Source organism: Gossypium hirsutum, chromosome A01 (assembly GCF_007990345.1).
Source record: "Gossypium hirsutum isolate 1008001.06 chromosome A01, Gossypium_hirsutum_v2.1, whole genome shotgun sequence".
Taxonomy (NCBI): domain Eukaryota; kingdom Viridiplantae; phylum Streptophyta; class Magnoliopsida; order Malvales; family Malvaceae; genus Gossypium; species Gossypium hirsutum.
The window spans coordinates 63,640,820-63,656,337 of NC_053424.1; positions in this window are offsets into that span (position 1 = coordinate 63,640,820).

Genomic DNA, 15,518 nt, shown 5'->3' on the forward strand with positions numbered 1-15,518 from the left:
AGACGAGATCGTGATCGACCCCCTGTGGGTACACGAGGCACTTCGGTCGCCAGTGTTGGGAATGAACGTCGAGATAGAACGAAATGTCGATATTGCGGTAAATGGCATTCGGGGAGTTGTAGATTCCCTGACCGCTCCTGTTACAAGTGCGGATCAGTTGACCACTTCATTAAAGATTGCCCGAGGTTGTTTGAACAGAATGAAAATCAGAGTGGGAAACCGGGTGCTACCACTGCTCGAGGTAGACCATCTAGAAATACGGGCAATGCTAGTGGTGGTCAGAGAGGATCTAGAGATGATATAACCAGATCCGAAGCTCGTGCGCCTGCTAGAGCTTATGCTATACGTGCCCGCGAGGATGCTTCCTCGCCTGATGTTATTACCGGTACATTCACTCTCTTTGATACTAATGTAATTGCTTTGATTGACTCCGGTTCTACTCATTCTTACATATGTGAAACCTTAGCCTCCAGTAAGACTTTACCCATTGAGTCTACTGAGTTTGTAATTCGGGTGTCAAATCCCTTGGGTCGTTACGTGCTTGTCGACAAAGTGTGTAAGAAATGTCCCCTGGAAATTCGAGGTTCCTGTTTCCCGGCGAACTTGATGCTTTTGCCGTTTGATGAATTTGATGTTATCCTTGGTTTGGATTGGTTGACCGCGCATGATGCGGTTGTGAATTGCAAGAGCAAGACTATTGATTTGAGGTGCGCAAATAACGAAGTAATCCGAGTTGAATCTGCGGACTTGGAGGGGATGCCAGCTGTAATATCAGCAATGTTGGCACAGAAATATGTAAGAAGAGGGTGCGAAGCATACCTTGCGTATGTACTTGATGACATTTTGGTCTATTCAAGAGATGAGACCGAACATGCTGAGCATCTGAGGCTAGTGCTGCAAATTTTGCGGGAAAGGCAGTTATATGCTAAGTTCAGTAAGTGTGAGTTCTGGTTAAGAGAGGTTAGCTTCTTGGGTCATGTGGTATCCGCGTCGGGTATTCGAGTTGACCCGAACAAAATTTCAGCCATACTTGACTGGAAACCTCCGAGAAATATTACTGAGGTTTGGAGCTTTTTGGGGCTCGCCGGTTATTACCGACGATTTGTCGAAGGTTTCTCGATGATAGCCACACCAATGACGAAGCTACTTCAAAAGGACGTTAAGTTCGAATGGACGGAGAAGTGTCAGAAAAGTTTTGATCAACTAAAAACTCACTTGACTGAAACTCCAATTTTAGTGCAACCCGAATCGGGTAAAGAGTTTGTCATTTATAGTGACGCATCCCTACTTGGGTTGGGTTGCGTATTGATGCAAGACGGTCGAGTTGTGGCCTATGCGTCGAGACAATTGAAGCCACACGAGAGAAATTATCCGACCCATGATCTCGAACTAGCCGCCATCGTATTTGCTTTGAAAATATGGCGACATCATTTGTTTGGTGAGAAGTGCCATGTATTTTCGGATCACAAAAGTCTCAAATATTTGATGACTCAACGAGACTTGAATCTGCGACAAAGACGTTGGCTTGAGTTGTTGAAAGATTACAAGCTTGTCATTGATTACCACCCGGGAAAGGCTAACGTGGTTGCGGACGCCTTAAGCCGGAAGTCATTGTTTGCTTTACGAGCAATGAATGTGTGTTTGTCTGTTCTACCAGACAATGTGTTGGTAGCTGAATTAAAAGCTAAACCATTATTGACTCACCAAATTCGTGAAGCCCAGAAAGTCGATGATGAATTGGTTGCAAAACGGGCTAAGTGTGTTCCGAACGAGGAATCGGAGTTTCAAATTGATGATGATGATTGTTTGAGGTTCAGAAATCATTTGTGTGTTCCAAGGAATTCGGAACTCATTTCGATGATTATGAACGAAGCCATTGTAGCCAAATGTCAATTCACCCGGGGAGTACGAAAATGTACAACGATTTGAAATGTCAATTTTGGTGGCATGGTATGAAACGGGACATCTCCGACTTTGTTTCGAGATGTTTAATATGTCAACAAGTGAAAGCGGAACATCAAGTGCCTTCAGGATTACTCCAGCCGATCATGATACCCGAGTGGAAGTGGGATCGAGTCACAATGGACTTTGTGTCTGGACTGCCATTGTCAGCAAGTAAGAAGGATGCGATTTGGGTTGTTGTTGATAGGCTGACTAAGTCGGCTCATTTCATCCCCGTACATACGGATTCTTCATTGGATAAACTAGCTGAATTGTACGTTTCTCAAATTGTGAGATTACACGGGGTACCTGTTTCTATCATGTCGGATAGAGATCCGAGATCCACCTCACGATTTTGGAAGAAATTGCAAGAAGCTCTGGGTACCAAGCTGCATTTTAGCACTGCTTTTCACCCCCAAACCGATGGTCAATCCGAGCGGATAATTCAGATACTTGAGGATATGTTGAGATGTTGCATCCTCGAGTTCAGTAGTTCATGGGAACGGTATTTACCTTTGATTGAATTCGCTTACAACAATAGTTTTCAATCAAGTATTAAGATGGCACCTTACGAGGCTTTGTACGGTCGTAAATGCCGTACACCATTGTTTTGGACCGAGCTCGGTGAAGGTAAAATTTTTGGAGTTGATTTGATTAAAGATGCTGAACAGAAAGTAAAGGTAATCCGTGAAAGTCTGAAGGTAGCCACGGATCGTCAGAAGTCGTACGCAGATTTGAAATGAAAAGACATCGAGTATCAGGTGGGAGGCAATGTGTTCCTTAAGGTTTCACCTTGGAAAAAGATACTCAGGTTCGGCCGTAAGAGCAAGTTGAGCCCAAGATTCATTGGGCCGTACGAAATCTCCGAACGAGTTGGTCCGGTTGCGTATAGATTGATTTTGCCCCCGGAGCTTGAAAAGATTCATGACGTCTTTCATGTTTCGATGCTTCGACGCTATCGATCTGATCCATCGCATATAATTAGCCCATCAGAGGTTGAAATTCAAGTCGACATGAGCTATGAAGAAGAACCGATGCGTATCCTAGCTCGTGAAGTGAAGGAGTTGCGAAACAAAGAGTTCCGCTAGTAAAGGTGTTATGGCTCAAACACGGGATCGAGGAAGCTACTTGGGAGACCGAGAGCTCGATGAAAGAACGATACCCAAACCTATTTACCGGTAAGATTTTCGGGGACGAAAATTTCTTAAGTGGGGGAGAGTTGTGACAGCCCAAAGTTGACCCTAGTCGGGAAGTGGTTTCGGGACCGCTAAACCGAGTCACCGAAATGTTTGAATGTGATACTTATTGTCTAGAATATGTAATTATGAATGTGTGAAAATTTCAAGCTTCAATTTGGTCGATTTCATGTGAATTTAGTCAATAGGACTTATGTGAGAAAATTCTAAAATGTGATAGGTCAATGTGTGAGGACCTATTAGTGCATGTGGACAAAGGGGGGACTTGCATGTCAAATTCCCCCCTACTAGTAGTGGCCGGCCATGACAAGCATGGTAGACCAAGTTTGATGGCCAAGACATGTCATAGACATGTTTTGTTGGTGCATCATGGGTGGAAAAAAATAAAATAATAGGCATGGAAATTAAATAATGAAAAGGAGTATGATGATTACACAAAAAAAAAAGTGTGTAGTTGATTCTTTCCCCCCCCCCATTGCCGTGAGCTAAAGAAAAGAGAGGAGAAGATCTTTGTTCATCCTTTTCTCACCTTCATTTAGCCTAAATTAGAAAGAAAAACAAAGAAAAAATTTTCTCATCCTTTGGTTCATCCTTGGCCAAAAATTTTAAGGAGGAAAGAAGAAGAAAGGTGAAGAGATTCGGCCATGCATGTAGCTAGGCTAAGGTATGTTTGATGATGTTCCATAAGATGCATGCATGTTTTAGTTGTTAGCTTGAGTTCTACCTAGCCCATGGTCTAAATCTTGCTATGTGATGGAATTGGCACTTGACCATGGATGCATCATTCTTGGTTGGTGTTTGATGTTGTGGTGATGAGGCATGAGGATGAGTTAAGATTCAGCCTAGGTGGAGGTTGTGTTAATGCCATTGCATGCAAAATATGAAGCTTGTTAATGATGCATGTGATGATGGCTTGATGATTCTTGAACCTCCTTTTTAGCATTTTTGTGTGAGCACATATGTGCATTGGTTGCTAAATGGAGAAGAATCAGCTAGCAAGATGTGTGCTAAGGTCGAATGTAACTTTGCATGTTAATGAGCAATGCATGTGTTAAATTGATGAAAAGGGGGAGGATGCTTTACTAGTGTGTATATGTGTGTATTAAGTGTTGAAATCGATCCCAAAAATAGACATGCATATTCGGCCAAGGGGAAAGAAATTAGCTAATATGTTGTGTTGATGCATGATTTTTGCATGTATGAGACTTTAATGTCTAATGTATAAATATGGGCTAAGTGCCTTGTGTTCATCTTTTTGATGCCTAAATGATGAAATCAATTTATTTGTTTAATTAAGCTCAAGAGCAAAGGGGAAATAAATCCGATAAAGGGAAGGAAAAAGTGGTCGAATAGTTAGCGGAATCGTTCGACAACACCCGAGGTAAGTTCTTGAGTAAGAGAGCTTAAATTACGATGTGATTAAATCATGCTCTATGTGTGGCTATTGAGCCGAATGTGCAAGGACGATATGTGCCTTGTGTTTGAGTTTCGCAAATGAAAATGAAATATGAATGTGCCATGAATTATTGTTAGATGTGCATGATTAATTGAATGCTGTCCGGGCTAAGTCCCGAAGGCTTTGTGCTAAGTGAATATATCCGGACTAAGATCCGAAGGCTTTTGTGCGAGATACAAATTCCGGGTTAAGCCCCGAAGGCCTTTGTGCGAGATACTAAATCCGGGTTAAGTCCCGAAGGCATTCGTGCGAGTTGTTAAATCCGGGTTATGTCCCGAAGGCATTGTGTGAGTTACTAAAACCGGGCTATGTCCCGAATGCATTTGAACGAGGAGCTATATCCGGTTAAATCCCGAAGGTACGTGATTTGGTAATGAATGAGCTTGCTGTAAAATTCCAGCGAATACTCGAAAAACATCCCAATATGGGGATATGTTACGTATGTGTTGAATTTAATCGAGCCCTTACAAATAAATGTTCGCTCAGTTGATAAACGAGCTACCGGCCTTCGGCTAAGTTAGTCTATTGTGTATGTACATAAGGGTTGTTAATGTTGTGAAGCAAGTTTGATATCGGTAAATTGCGTATTGTGAAATATTCCGTTTAGCTAAATGTGTGTTATTCTTTGTTTATGCTGGAATTCCTTGCTCAAAACTTACTAAGCATAAATTGCTTACTCGTTACACTGCTCCTCTGTTTTATAGATTTTTGGTTCTCCAGCTATCGGACTCGGGATCTTGAAGTCGAAGTCGCACACACTATCAAAGGCTCTTTTGGGTACTATTTTGGTTGAATTTTGATATGGCATGTATAGGACTACCCATTGTTGTTTTTCGAGTACTTTATGAAATGTATAAGTGTACAGCCATGCGAAAATGGCTTGTAGAAGTGGAGTATGGCATTAGACCATTCGTGTTTATGAATGTATAGATGGTTTCATGATGTAACTATAGTTGGAATGGAAGTGTTGAGCAAATGATCAGCCATTGGAATGGCTAAGTATCATCATATGTGGGCATATGTATGACAAGGCCCTAGTTGGTCCATGAAACCCCGAAAATAGGTAAGGTTTACTTTGAAAACAGAGGCTGACAGCAGCAGTGGTGTGGATTGGAAAAATCACAAGAATTCGTAGGAGTGGAATTAAATATTGAATAAATTATGTAATCGAACCTTGATGAATCTACTTTCATATGAAAGTAACGAAACAATCATATGAACAGTACAGTAAGAGATATTTGGGTTCTTGTGGAACAGGGCCAGAACAGTTTCTGGATTCCCTGTTCCGATTTTGGAAATTCACTATAAATTGACCAGAGATAATTAGGGGTCATACCATATATGTATGGATTCCTGTCTGAGTCTAGTTTCCATAGAAACAAACGGAATCAGTATTGAAGCTCTGTGCAGAGAGATATCCAAGTCGTAATGGGAAAAGGTCAGTGTAGTTGACCCCTGTAACATGGGAGACTTTGACTAATAAACTGTACTAATTGGCCTGACCAAAAATTCTAGAAAAAAATAAATAGGTGGGGACATGAGTCTAGTTTCAGGGAAAAATCACAAAACTGATTTTCGAGTTGTGAAACTCAAGATATGATTTTTGAAGCGACTAGTACTCAGACTGGGCAGTGTCTGGAAAAATTTTTCAAAGTTTGTTAACATCTCGTGTCCGACTCCAGTGTCGGTCTCGGGTTCGGGGTGTTACACGTTGAACCATTCAGAATTGAATAGGATCTCGGATAATCACACATATTTTACAATTCCAATGTCCCAAACGTGGTCTTACATGCAATCACATATCGATGCCACTGTCCCAAACAGGGTCTTACACGAATCAAATACAATTCCAATATCTCAGACATGGTCTTACATGTAATCACATATCGATGCCAATGTCCCAAATGTGGTCTTACATGATAACACATATCGGAAATCCTACATATGTATCCTAGCTATTCCTAAGATTCATACGGGGCTTTTGGACGTCGTAACTCGATCGAAACGAATTCGTAAACATAGCTCCGAAGCATATATTCATTTGGCTAACACATATAAACTTTCACATAGTTTATTTCAGCATATAAAACTCGTATTTATTTAAAACTAACAACATCTATTTGTTTGTAAACTTACCTCAGACAACCATAATCGAAATTGGACGACTAATCGACAACTTTGGTTTTCCCCCGATCCAAATCCAATTTCTTTGGTTCTTGATCTAAGCATATTCAAATTAAACTCATTCACACATAATTTCATTCAATTTAGTCCAAAAACACATAAATGGGAAAATTACCATTTTACCCCTGACATTTTACACTTTTTACAATTTCCAAATTGCACAAAACACAAAACATGCAAAATTTGCACCAACCAAGCTTAGGATGAATGCTACCCATGTTCATACAAGTCCATACATTTCATTTATTTCACATTTTAGTCGCTCAATTTATTATTTTTGTAATTTAGTCCTAATTACTCAAAATCATCAAAAATTCCAATACAAAACATATTAATCCAAAACATATCTTTCATAATTCATCAACTAACATCACAAAGCTCAATTATTCATCAATGGCATAACTCAAAATATTCATCAAAATTAGAAATTCGAGCATGGGCTTTGTACATTACACTGCAACAATCTCGAAAACGTAAAAATTATCAAAAACCGAACAAAAACTAACCTTGAATCAAGCTTCCAAATTGCCAAATACCCTAAAGCTTATTTCTTTTATTTTTTTCTAAAGTTTTGGTCATGTAATAAAAATGAATGCATGATATCTTTATTATATGTTTTAATATAATAACATATTTAACATTTTACATATTTAACTTGTATAATTTAATAACTAAACCATATTCATTAAGGCCACAACCGTCCATATCATGTTCTCATGGAAAAATTGCATTATAAACACTTCAAATTATAAAGACAACCACAATTTGGCCATTACAAATTAAACCATCAAATTTTCATTTTACGTAATTAATCCCTTTTTATTAAATCTACACTTAAACGACAAAATTAAAACACGAAAATTTCACGAATATTAATGCACATATAATAAACACAGAAAATAATTTTTAAATATTTTTTTGACTCAGATTCATGGTCCTAAAATCACCATTCCAAATAGGGTCTAAATCGGGCTGTTATAGGACAAGCTTGTGTGAACCTGGGAAACGCCCATGTTGGAGGCCGTGTTCAACCCCGTGTAACTCTCTGACTTGTGCACACGACCATGCCACATGCCCATGTGCTAGGCTGTGTTGTACACACGACTAAGAGACAGGCCCGTGTCTCTTCCTGTATGCTCAATTCTGAGTATTATGTTTCTCAAAATTTAGGTGCAGGGGACACACGGCCTAACTACACGCCCATGTACTTGGCCATGTGTCACACACAGTCTAGGCACATGCCCGTGTGTCTGCTGGTGTGGACAAAATAAAGCCATTTCTACCTTAATTTCTCACCCAAAATCACATCCATGACCTACACTTGAAATACACATCCAATACCAACCATTCCAAGCATTCAAATTAAACAAATTCTATTATTCAACATGGCATACCATTATATGCATACATGTTCATAACCTTGCCTTAGTTTAGTCCATATGGTAGACATAATAGATCAACTACTTAACACATATGTAGCTACCATAGTATGACATTACAAATACATCAATACAAACCATTACTAGCCATTCCAATGGCTAGATTAAAAGCATCATTTACATTTACATGCCAACATGGCCAATATATCCTATACATGCCATTATGACCATAATTGATTTACCATATATACAGATATAGGCTGATGGATAGTGTGAGTAATCTTCGCCAAACTTCCAATCCATCGAGCTTCTGATTTACTATAAAAGAGGGAAATAAAACTAAGTAAGCATAAAATGCTTAGTAAGTTCGTATAACATGGTACTTAACTTACCATTCATTCTAATTTGAGGCAATTATGTAAGGCATATTCAATCAATTTTCCCTCAAGCACTACACATATCCTCATTGCTCTTGTAACGCCCTGAATTTGGGCCTAGAAGTATTAGGTCTTGAGCATGGGAATAATTTGGAGGTTGCACATAAATGTTTAATTGTGCAAGAAAGTGACACAAGTGTGTATCTGCTTCAGTGGTTATGTGTTCTGGGAACTGTCTGAGAAGTCTTGGGTTCCAGCCTAGACATGTGCAAAAATTTTGGTTTTAGGGAATAAACCCCGTCTCTAGTTAGTAGGCTTTTAAATAAAAATGGGTGAAGCATGACATAAAGAGCCTGTTGGTCTAAGGGGTAAGTGGCGTGTTACCTATGCCAGAGGGCTGAGGTTCAAATCTTGGTGAAGGTAGTGGAGTGTTTTATTTTGCTGCTCCTGCCGTGTGAGTAGTTGAGGTTGACCAAAACTCTGCTGAGTTGAGTGGAGTTTGAACTGGTCATGGAAGGATTGTAGTATGGAATGTTGGGATGTGGATAGTGTTCTGTTGGAAGGATTTTAGGAGAGAATTAAGGGATTTAGTGGCTGAATTTTAGGAGAGAATAATGGAAGAGTTATTTGTTTTTTTTGTGAGCATAATCAAATTCGGTTTCTCTCGTATTTTCCCGAAATTTTGTTTTTGATGATTTTCTTTTCTCTTTCTGCCTTTCTAGTTGCCGTCCTTCTTTTTGTTTCCTCCTTTTTGGCTGAAATCTCTGTCATCTATGTTTCGGTTAGAATATTGTTCTTTCGGCTTTACCCATTTTCTAGAGCTAACGTTTCTTCCTCCCTCAATACTGACTATCTGTTTGGTTCTTCTTCTCTTTTGGTGTAGTCAGCAAACGTTCTCCACTTTGGTTTCCCTTGGCTGAATCTTTCCCTATTTTCATCCTTTCCTTTCTTTTCTTTGACGTTGCACCTTCTCTTTCTCTTAGATCCGACGGTAGTTCCTTTTTTGTTTCCTGGTAAGCATCCTCTTCTTGCGGTCAAGTCTTGCACCTTGTAATTGGTTCACTTTTCGCGTTGTTTGTAAGTGTAATAGGATAGTGAAATTTGTTTATTGATGAGTAAATGCTCACCTATTCTGGCTGGTGCTTAGGGACTATTTGAAGGGTGGAAGATCTTTAACTAGAGTTAGGGTGGACAAAACACCCTTCTTTTCGTGATCAAAGGTAATATAGTGTGTATTTAGTATTCCAGTTTGGTTGTATGTTTTGTTTCTGGCTAAGGAAGGTTCTTCGGTGATCGTTGTTCTTGGCTTAACGGCATTAGCGAAGGGTCATTTTGGAGGTAGGTCAACTTAAAGCTAGTAAAGATTGTTGAGACTATGAGTTAATCTTCTAATAGGTTTTGAATAACCTTTGATAGGTATAGGAGTCTCGACATCGAAATCGGTTTAGGTATGTAAACACTGCCTAAACTGTAAATAGGCAAAAGTCGAAAACTATGACCAATGAGGCCACACAGGCGTGCGCTCGCTCGTGTGGTAATCTGAACGCATAAATGTGGGTGTTTGATAGTGGAGGCCACCATGAGCGATTTCATGGGCTTAGGTCATTCTGGGCCACGTTAGGCCAAAATAGGCTGTGTGGGCCCTACGAGCTCGTGGGCCTACACGGATAAACTACACGGACATGTGGAGATTATTAGGCCAGGTCGTGTAGTTCACCTAGCCAAGGCCATTTTTGGGCTTTGTTGGCCACACGAGCGTGTGGGCTCACATGGGCCCGCATAATGGGCCTTGGGCCCATTTACTCTATTTGACCGCTAAGGTTGCACAGGTCGCTCCAAACGACTGTGGACCTGTTGATGGTTCGGTAAGTTTACTTAGACCCCTTATGTGGTAAAATGATTATTTTTCTCTTATAAGGTAAAATGACTGTTTTGCCTTTATAAGGTAAAATGATTGTTTTGCTCTTATAAGGTAAAATGATCGTTTTGCCCTTATGAGGTAAAATGACTATTTTGCCCTTATGTGGTAAAATAATTATTTTTCCCTTTTATGGTAAGATGATTGTTTTACCCCTATGTGATGTATGTTTATATTTTAGCATGCTATTGTAACTGTATTGAATACATGTATAATATTATGACATGTTGCATGATGCATTGCATGGGGATGGGTTTTTATATGATTGGAGGAAGTGTACTGTATTGGCAGCTCTGTTGCAAATCACTGATGGCTCTAAGCCTATTATACTGGCAGCTCTACTACAAATACTGTTTAGTGCCGCAACTGGTGCTACATGGAGTGTAGGGATGGGTGGGTTGATTTTATCCCCACATGGAGTGTAAGGTTGGACGGAGATGGAGTGTAGAGGCTGGATGGGTAGAACTTGCATACTGTTTACTGTTACTGCAATGGGCCAAGGCCCGAACACATGACTGTTTCTATATTGAGATAGGCTAAAGCCCAAACTGATATTTTCACTGTTACTAAAAAGGGCTTAGGCCCATACTGTGTTTGTTTTTTGACTGTTTGCTTATATGGGATTACACACTGAGTTTTTGTATACTCACACATCTATTTAACTGTACAGGTAATCCCCAGCCTTAGGCGGATCAGTGTTGCGAGGGACTCAATGGTGGCCACACAACTGCACTTGCTTTCTTATTTGATTTTTAATTTATAAGTAATTTAATTTGGGTATTTTTTTATGTAATAAGGCCTCTATGGATTTTAACTTAAATTTGGGTTTTTATTTTCTTGGTAATTTATGTTTTCAAAAAGATAAATGTTTTTCCCAAAACACCACGTATACGCTACATATTTTAAAAGCTTCTGCAACAAACAATGTTTTAAAAAGTAATAACAATTTTAATATGATTAGCATTTTGAATGAACCTCTATAAGAACACACAAAGAGGATAAGTTGAGAATGGGTTTTTACAATATCGCACTATGCAAAAAATACTTCAATGTGACATCGCTAGATCCAGCCATATCGTCCAGGCCAGGTTTGGGGTGTTACAACCCTTATTAGTCATATAATCCATAATAACATCACAAACATATATAGGCTCAACAACAATCAAGTTTCCTTGCACATATGCTTTCCACAAAATATATTCATTTAACATGTATAAATCATCTCTTTATATTACAAGTATAATTTCATAACAGTTCATCTCGAGTTTAGATTATTTCATGTCAGAACTTTACTCATAACATTCGAAATATCAAGGTCACCCAAGTAGTAGTATACTTAAGGTGTACAAGTCTATAATCAAGGATGAACATTCTCATCAAATAAATTTCATGTACAATATCATCATTTCATATTTCCATATATCCATTATCATGTATCGTCATTTTCATGTATTTCAGGCCGATATGTGTAATAACTCATTTCTTATTCATATCGTCTCATGTCAGGAACTTTTACCCGTTGAATTTATCTAAAATATTGATGGATTCGCAAGTAGTACACTCGAGGTGTATGAATCAGAATCCGTCAATTCATGTCCAATGGTACCCATAGGGTATTATATCAGTGAGTACACTCTCGAGCCACACATGTATATAACAGAATTACTAGTCTAGGCTAAATCCTTTTTATGACATATGCTCTAAATAGCTTGATCTGGATTACCCGTCTGGGCTAAATCAAATCCATAACATATGCTCGAGAGGACTCATATCAAGATTACCCATCCGGGCTAAATCCCGCCTGCAACAAATGCAGGACCTCATTCATTTCGAGAAATCACATATCCATCGAATTTTACATTTATTCAAACGAAATTTAGCATCTTTCAAGCATTATCAATCATGTGGTCAATCTCATATATTTATGCATTTATGCAATTCAAATGTTCACATTCAACTCAAGCATAAAAATTAACATTTTTATCATTTATCATTTGTCGGGCATTATAATTGATCGGGCACTTTCATTTATCGGTTTTTAATGAGTATGTGATCATTTCACATATTTATGGCATTTATACAACTCACAAGCACAACATTTAATTCAAGCATAAAAACATATACAATTTAGTTACACGAGCTTACCTCGACAATGTTTATGTAAGTAAAATCTACTAATCCGACATTTTCCTCTTTCCTCGTTCTAGCTCCAAATATGGTCTATCCGGATCTATATGAGTAAATTTAACATCAATTTACCATATTTCACATTCAATTGGACTTAATTTTCATCCTAGGCAAAATTCCCATTTTGCCCCTAACTTTTCCATAAATTTCCATTTCATCGTTAGGCTCAGAAAATAAAATTTTTGCAATTTACTTCCTATTCCAAGCCTAAAAAAATCCCATTACAAATTTTACAGCACATGTATTCATAAAAATTCAGCATTTTTTCTTCAATTTCACAACTTTATATTTTAGTCCCTAAATCATGTTTTCATCAAAAATCACTTTGTAAAAGTTGTTTATCTATCAACAACCTTTTATTTTCTACCATAAATTTCTAATATTTAGCATATACATCCATGACTCATTTTCCATACTTTGATAACTTCTCAAATTGATCCCTCAAATAGATAGATTAATCTATCCCGGTTTTAGAAATATTAAAATTACTAAAACTACCCAATTTGGCCATGAAAGTTTCCTCTCTCTCTCCTAGGGTATCCATGTATTATTTTGGGGAAGAAGATGAGAAAATAAGATCATATCTCTTTTATCATCTTTTAATTAATTAAATATTTTCACTTTCCAATTTAGTCCTTACCCATTTTCTAAATTTACATGGATGAGCCACCAAAATATCTACATACTTTTCTTTAATGGTCTAATTACGATATAAGGACCTCAAGTTTTGAATTTCATAGCTATTTAATTCTTATAGCTACTAGAATTCAACTTTTGCATTTTATGCGATTTGGTCTTTTTAGTAATTAAGCACATAATCAATAAAATTTTCTTATCAAAATTTTCACATTACATTTCTATCATATTATGGACCATATAATAAAATAAAAATAAATTTTATTTTTTGGCTCAAATTTGTGGTCTTAATACCACTGTTCTGATTTCACTGAAATTTGGGTTGTTTCAAGCCGTGTGGGCATTCGAAATGGGGACACATAACTGTGTCCCAACTCGTGTCCGTGCCTATGTAACTCACTAACTTGGGCCACACGGCCAAGCCACACGTGCTAGGCCGTGTACCCTTCGAAGTAACCTCACACGCCTGTATGCCAGCAAGTGTGCTATGTCGTGTAACAGCCTGACTTGCAACCCTATGAAAGCTACAGGGGACACACGGCCGTGTCACCTAGTCATGTGTTACACATGAATGAGACACAAGCCCATGTTTCTGCCTGTGTGGACGAAAATAGGCCATTTTACAAGCCATACTTCTCACCTAATTTGGTATAAGCCTACACCCAAAAATGCACATATACACAAGCTCTAATAAGGCTTCCAAAACAAGCATAATCAAGCCTTATACAAATGGTATAATCACATACAACCAATATGCCCTTAGGCACCTGAAATGACAACTTATAAATATGACTAATCATGTGTTCAATATAGCCAATTGGTCAACTAACATATATGTAAATTTACACCAAAACTTACCATTTGACACCAAAACTCCATTCTAAAACTAGCATCAAATGACCATATAAATCATTTCCACCAAAACACCAATTTACCACAATTACGTCCTATCACAAATCACATATTCAATATGCATACTCATACAACAATTTTCATCTTCCATAATTCAACCATACCAAGTTATTTATCAACCATTAGAGAGAAAATATTTACATATCATATACTAGACTTATGCTATCATTAAAGTTCCAAAACACTAGCCAAACAGTTGGCCAAATTATCAACAAAGTATATTGGCCAACTTTAGCCAAAATTACCTATACATGCCATTATAATCAAACTTAAACCAACCGAAAGTACCGAGTGACCCGATGGATAGTGTGATATAGCTCCAACAAGCTTCCAACTTGAACGAGCTTCCAAATCACTAAAAATATGGAAAATACACCGAGTAAGCATTTAAGCTTAGAAAGTTCGTATAACATAGAATTTAACTTACCATATAGTCACAATTTAGGTACGTAAACATAGCATATCCGATCTCAATTTGGCCAAATGCCTAAGTACATATTCACCAACATGTTATCCATGTAAAACACATATAATAGCCAATAAACATGGATGAACATAACCACTTAGTAAGTTTCATATACATGTATCATCCATTTCATGTTTCAATATATCATGTAATATAATTTCCATGCATTTCATGTATATACCTGTAATAGTTCATATCGAACTCATATCATCTCATAATAGAATATTGCCCATTGAACCATTTAGAATATCGTTGGATACTCGGGACAGCTCACACATAGTGTGCTGAATTGTAATCTGTTAATTCTTGTACATGTATGCTCATACGAGCTATGAATCGGTATGCTCTCACGAGCTACAAATCAGTAAGCTCTAACGAGCTACAGTCGGTAATCCCTAATGACATGTCATTTGTATCCTACGAATTCTTAAGGTTCAAACGGGACTCGATAATCATCGTACGTCTCAGATATAAGATCAATATTTATACATGGAAATTATACAAATCACATACATATAATTCAATTAAAACATATAAATACTCAATTTAATTACACAAACATACCTCGACGAGTATGCGTAGATACATAGGCGATTAATCCAAGATTTTCTCTTTGCCAATCTAACTCCATAGGAGGTCTAGCTAGATCTATACAGATAAATTTAACTCATTTTAATATATATTTCATTCAATTTAGTCCAACTCTTTTTCGGCAAAATTACCCTTTTGCCCCTATTCTTTTAATTTCTTTGCAATTTAGTCCCTAGGCTTGAAAAATGAAATTCATACAATTTTACCTAACCTAGTCAATTTTTTTACATACTAATAGCAACCCATATATTTCACAAATTCACAAATTTTACCAT